General features: G+C 38.8%; 1 long non-coding RNA gene across 1 annotated transcript in view; it reads left to right on the top strand.

Annotated features, from left to right (window-relative positions):
• LOC139045119 (uncharacterized) overlaps nucleotides 1-811 on the top strand; it is a 36,171-nt gene extending 35,360 nt beyond the window's left edge. The window contains exon 3 of the long non-coding RNA XR_011502851.1: nucleotides 685-811. This is a non-coding gene — a long non-coding RNA (uncharacterized lncRNA). The remainder of the gene's footprint in view (nucleotides 1-684) is intronic.
• The last annotated feature ends 5,997 nt before the right edge of the window (nucleotides 812-6,808 follow it).

The following is a 6,808-nucleotide window of genomic DNA, read 5'->3' as shown; positions in this document are numbered from 1 at the left end:
GCTGTAACATTAGTAAGTTTTTCTGATTCAATACTCTTATGTAGTGCAGCCCTGTTTTTAAAACTTCCCGAATAGGCTTTTCGAAAAATCAGATGTTTTGACAGATTTGCATATCGAGAACTGGAATTCTTGCCATGTGTCTGGATCCCTCAATTCCAGTGGACCCAATGTAAGAGTTCAGTTTCAATAGCCCTGGCACCAGTGTTGGAACACTTGCTCTCCTTGTCAAACAGTCCCATTTAGGTGTTCAGTTAATGGAATCGTTTGTCACCAATGCCTTATCTGGACTGTAAGCATATCTGCATTCAAATTCACATCTTAAGTGCTAAATTTTCTTTCATTCCATTCCTTAATAAGGTAACCTATGAGTGCAAAAGTGCGAATTTGTTCAGAACTCTGCCTACGTTAGACTTCTGGTCATCAAAGGTGATGTACAAAATCCAGAACCAAATTGCTATTCTATTTTTTTCCTAGATCCTTTTTAAAACAGAAGATTGCACTGTGGATTTCATTCAGATGTAAATTTCGACGTTGATCATTGGGTGGTAATTAAATAGGGGTTAAGCTAGATACTGCCATAGACAAAACACTAAACATGAGACTCTCCTTTTTCTTCTAAATTCATGTGTTCCTCATATTTCCCTCCAATTTCAGCTCAAGGGTGCCTTCTCTATCCTTTTCCAGACACCAAAACACAAGGAGAAGATCCAGATTCAAGGCTGTCTCAAGTGACATACATCGGGCTTCTTGCAACTGCACCATGCTGGGGTGCTCCAAGCCACAGATAATCCTGAAATGGGAGTCGAATGGAGAAAAGCACTTACCCCAGCACTACAAGCTATGGTCGATCCAACTCCTGGAATATGTCTGGTGTCACTCTTGTGGGGTGCCAAGGGCAAGGCTGTTTCTGGAGTGTCCATGTTGACCTCCTCCTTCGTGGCCTAATAAGGCAATCATTTCTTCAAGGTTATTTTCAGTGGAGTGTGTTTCTCTGAATAACTATGAATTGGCATCATGACTTCACATTTTAAAAAGTGGACTTTGTAATTTATGCCTCCTCCCTCTGTCTACAGACAGCTCTCTTGGTTCCACCATAAAACTCCCCCTTACTACGTCAACAATGCCTTTGACATGCAATCAGCTTAATTGCAAATACTGCCCATAAATGCATAGCTAGGCTTGGTCAAAACTAGGAGATTTGTTAGTCGTTTGGCATTTCCTGACTTTCCCCACTGTAATATGAAGCTGGGCTAATCTTTTGTTCTCCTATACTGTAAGATCTTTAGATATACTAATAGTTAGGGACTGAGTCATGGGAACGTTTAGTAGATTCTTTGAAAAAAGACTTTTGTAATTTGCATAACACACGCTCTTTTAGCATACTCAAACAAGAGGTCTTGGTTTGAAAGGTAGGGTGAGGAGTATTGTATTGGGGATCATTGTCCTGGAAAGGCGAATAGAGCAAGAAAGAAGATGGATGATAATGGAGGTAAAGGGCCAGAAACAATGGGAACAGGGAAATTTTCAAGAAATGAGAGTGGAGACTTAATAAGAAAAATGTGTCTCTCACAGAGGGAAGGAAGTGGGTACTCCTTTTGGTGTGACCATCACATGTAGAATGTTGAAAGAAAAAAACCTGACCTGATTTAAGAATAATTCCTAATGGTTTCTTCCAATCCAAGACAACTTTTTCCCAAATCTTAGCTGAGATAAATAAAGAATCATATGAAATTAAGAGCAGATGCTAGATACATCACAGCGTGTATATGCAAGTACCATGCAGTAGGAAAGAACTCAACTGGGATCCATGAAATGGAGAAGAGTTAGAGATAATTCTCAGCAGTTAGAGATTAGTGTCTTCAGACTGTTTGGGGGTATTCTGAATTGTTTGTTCAGTGCCAGGCCTGTGTTAGGCTCACGAGATACAAAATGAACGAATTTCCATTGATGAATCACTCACCATAAGCTCGTCAACTGCTGATTAAGCAATCCCTTAGAGCTTCATCCTCCCCTTGAGTGACCCCTGTTCCTTGCTGGCTCCCAACATGTGACTCTCATTTGTGACTATTTTTTCACTTCTTGAGACTGTTTTAGATTGTGGTGGAAAGGACGATCTCATCTTTTGCTGGTGGCTATGTGAACGGCGACAGCATTTTTTGAAAGCTATCTGGAAACATCTATTAAAATAAAAAATACATATTACTTTTTGACCCAGCAATCCCACTCCTGGCGATCCATCCTATAAAAACAAAAGCCAGTATATATGTATACATGAACAAGATACGGCAATAAGAACCAGGAACAAAGTGACTGCTGCTCCAAGTGGCATGGCTGAGTAAATTGTGGTAGATGTGCACATGGAATATTATTTTGCAGCCATTAAAAAGAACAAATCAGAGCTCTACTATTTGGCTTGGAAGGTTTTCCATGATCTTATTTTTGTAAAGCAGACATGCACATGTATGCATGTGCATAAAGATGTTTCAGTGAACATGGAGAAAGTGTGGAGGGATAGGTAGTGGGTTGTTGGTATGGGTCACTTGTAGATAGGTGGCGCAGGTGAATCAAAGAGAGGATGAGGCAAGAGGAAAAGGAAAAGACATTTTTAAAAGACTGCACTGAGTGGCTGGCCCCATGGCCTAGTGGTCAAGTTTGGCGTGTTCTGCTTCAGTGGTGTGGGTTCAGTTCCTGGGTGCAGACCTACACCACCTGTTGGCAGCCATGCTGTGACAGCAGTGCACATATAACACAGAGGAAGGTTGGCACAGACGTTAGCTCAGGGTGAACCTTCCTCAGAAAAAAGAAAAAAAAGACTGCACTGAAAATGGTGTTATCCAGCACAATGCCAGCTAGGAAAAAGTCCTGGCACTCCCCTTTCCCCCGCCAAAAAAACCCCCAAAACAAAAAAACTTGACTCTAATAGAGGCTTTTAATCCAATGACTAATTTTCAGGAAATACAGGGAAAGCGGAACAAGTTAAACTATATCCTGGAGTTCTAATCAGCAAATCAAGGTGGGAATTCTAAGGGCAAATGATTTATTCAATAAAAATAGATCACACATACAAAAATGGGGAAGGAATCTACTAATTAAATGAGGCTTAGAAGGTATAGTAGTCAATTGCAATATTCAGATCTTGTTTGAATCCTGATTCAAAGGAACATACTTTATTTTTTTTCTGGCAGTAGTGCTCTTTAGGAACATACTTGAAAACAATAAATCCACTTATGACAATGTTTATGAGACAACTGGAAATTTAAATAATTGATAGTTGACTATATTAAGTAATTATTGTTCATTTCTCAGATGTAATGATGGCATTATGGTTATTAAAAAAGAGTCCTTATCCTTTAGGCTAATTACTGGAATATTAATGGATGAAATAATATCATGTCTGGGAATGGTTTCTAAATACTACAAGAGTGGGAGGAGTGGATAAGGGTGTGGCTGGGCCAGGTTTAGCTGTGGGTTGATGGTGGAGCTGGTGACGAGTATGTGGGAGATCGGGATACTATCTGTCTGCTTTTATGTATATTTGAAATATCTTATTACAAAAAAATTTAAAACATGATATAACCACACTTTGTTATTTAGTAAAATTTTTTACAAACGTGTGTGTAGTTTTAAAAGAAATTAAATTTTAAATGTAATTTTAAGTAAATTAAAAAGAAAGACTGACATATATGTATACATGGAGAGAGATATTAAAATTTTTGAAATGCTATTGGCCTTCTGCTTTTCTGAATATAGTGTTCTTGTACTGCTTGAATACAATTAAGTAAACTATATATATGTATATATGTTATATACATATATGTAATCAATGTTCTCCTGAATTAAAGCATCATAGAGGAGGAGGACGTGCTGAGATTACCTTCAGGTCTCATAACCTGTGCCTGGGATGAACATCTTGTTAAGAATAGACTGCCCACCTAATGGAAAGTGTCGTTTTGCTGTAGGGTTTTTGCACTTCTAAATATGTTTTCAAATTTTCCCTGCTCCTTTGCCATAATGATTAAGATACCTCACTGCTGCTTCATAAAATGCATCAAGTGCTTTCTCTATGGTTATGGAGTCAAGCCTGTATTTTCAAGGCAACATTGCTGAAATGTCAATTCAAGTGTATTGGGTATTAGTCAACAAAACCAACCAGGCCCCCGGTATTTCTTGTGCAAAATACTTTGCCAGGTGTTACGGGAAATACAAATAATATGGAACACAGAATTGGCCATCAACAAGCTTGCAATGTTTGAAACAATTAATGCCTTTAAACCTAAATATCTTTATCATCTAGATGCACTGGGTTCATTTAGTTTGCAAGATTTATTGACACTATTATATTGACCAACATTTTTGAAATAGTATTTGCCTCTTTGCTTTTTCTGAATATAATGTTCTTGTCCTGCTTGAATGCAATTAAGTAAAACTTGGCTTTTTGGTGATTGTTTATTTTAAAACATAAGTTATTAGCTTGAAAGCAAACTGCCTATAAACTAATTTGAGTACAAAACATCACATCCTGGAAATGGCAATGTTAATGAAACCTACCCCAAAAAGGTGGACACATCGTCATTACAACACCTTGTTGAAGCTGGTTGGCTGCAGGCACAGAAGACGGCCCACAATAAAGTAGATCTGGCTTACTTACAGGTTAACTGCCCAGCTATCAGTGGCCCTCAGTGCAACACCAAACATTTAAGTAAATGTCCCAGGTGAAATCTGTGCCTTATCTTTGCAACGCACTTGGAGTACTTCCTGACTGGCAGCTTCTCAATGCAGGGGGGCTGGTTTCTCCACAGGCTCTCTAGTGGGGAGCCTTTCCTTTGCTGAACAGGGGGCTGTGGAACTTGGGTTTTGACTCTGTTCCATCTGTATGGAGCCTTGTTTAACATTTAAACAAAATCTCAATAATTCCAAGAAATGTTTTTTACTATTCTTTTCAGTCAGCTTTGTTATTAAATAAAGCAGTCTCATCAGAGAAAAATGGGGAAAAGACAGAAAAATGATTTCTTATTTAGCAAATCAGAACAAGACTAACAGACTTTCATTTAGTTTGCCAAGCACTAGACAACAAGCTCTATCTTATTTAATCCTCACAACCCTATCAGTTGTTAGACTATAAACTAATTTATAGTTGAGAAAATTGCGACTCAGAGGGGTTAAGTAATTCATCAAATTTACTTACCTGGTTACTCAGACCAAGATTTGTCTTACTTCAAAATCCATACCATTATACTTCTAATCACTATTAAAATATAGAGTACATTTAGTCTTTTTTTCTATGATATGTGTTTGTGTGTCTCAATATATATTATATTTATTGTTTTACAAAAACAGAGAAGGGGTTGTGGGAGGAAAAGTTTTCTTTCTCCCCTTCTAGATTCCTTGGCTGGCCTAATAATTAAATTGACATAAAGCAGACTAACAGGAGAGAAACAAACAAAAGTTCAATAACATGTATACGTGGGAGAGACTCAGGGGAACTGAGTATCTCTGAAATGGCAGAAACCATCACCTTAAATAGTGTCTTCAGCTAAAGACAAAAGAGGATGTTGGGGGTGGGGGGCCAGATATGAGCAGTTACTAGGAAAGGCACAGAAAACAAGGGTAAGGTTGTTATGCAAATTTAAGTCACTGCTTTCTCCATTCTGTAAGAATTTCTAGAGATTTGGCCCTCCCCCTCTTCCTGGTCCAGCTAGTGAGACATCCTTACAAATGGATATTTCCCTTATAAATGTAAATGTCTCTTACAAAAGGGTAATTTTTACTCAGCTTTCAGAGTTTCTCCTGTGTCTGCAATTTCTTTAAAATAATCCTTATGTCAAAGAGGCGTATTTAAGGGTGAGAAATTCTGCTCCCCTATAGGATTCAGAACACATTCCCCCAGAATGTGCCACTTTGGTATGCACACTGTTTTGAGCTGAAGACAATCAAGGCCCGAAAGACTCAGGAAGAATTGTTTTTACCTTCCCTTAACTGTCTAAAATAGAGAGCCTGGTTCAGAAAGACATCTATAACCAGAGATAACTACAAAGGATAAGGGGTAAGTGTGGTAAGCTAGGGCGGGGAGCTCGGCAGGGCCTGGTGATCACATTCTTGTCTGTGTCCCATTGCTTCTGTGTGGCATGGCAAACATTTGTTTACCAAACATTGGCTTTTCCCATCTTCTTGTGAATTGTCTTTCTCCCCTTTGAAGTCCCAGACCCCTACTCCCTTCTCCTTAGTTCATGAATTGTAGTTGTTTGTTTAGTGACTTTTCTAAGCTATTTTTGCAAAAAATGTATTCTTTGTTGATGTCTGAAGTCTCTACTTTTTTAGCTTAGTAGTCAGCTAGTTGTTTGATAGATACTTCCGGAAATGCTGGAGCCAAGAAAAAAAAAAGGAAATTGTTTCCAGGTCTTTACAGATTGGTTCTGTGTTGGGCCACTCCTCAATGCTTAGCCAGCCCATTTGCAACTTTGAATTAGCCATCACTTCCTGCTTATGCTGAGCCTAACAATCGACTAGAAGTGAAAACTTACAGTCTATTCTAGTCTTTTCTGAGCATGCATGCTGCCCTGGGCATGCACATGGCTTTCTAGATTACCTATGTGGGGGATCAGAATTGGCCACCTCAGAATGTGTCTCTTTGGCTTGATTATTATTATTATTATTATTTTTAAAGATTTTATTTTTTTCTTTTTCTTCCCAAAGCCCCCCGGTACATAGTTGTATATTCTTTGTTGTGGGTCCTTCTAGTTGTGGCATGTGGAACGCCGCCCCAGCGTGGCTTGATGAGCAGTGCCATGTCCGCACCCAGAATCCGAAC

The sequence above is a fragment of the Equus asinus genome, chromosome 4, assembly GCF_041296235.1.
Source record: "Equus asinus isolate D_3611 breed Donkey chromosome 4, EquAss-T2T_v2, whole genome shotgun sequence".
NCBI lineage: Eukaryota > Metazoa > Chordata > Mammalia > Perissodactyla > Equidae > Equus > Equus asinus.
The sequence above is the reverse complement of the archived record's forward strand: the minus strand, read 5'-3'. Positions and strand labels throughout refer to the sequence as shown.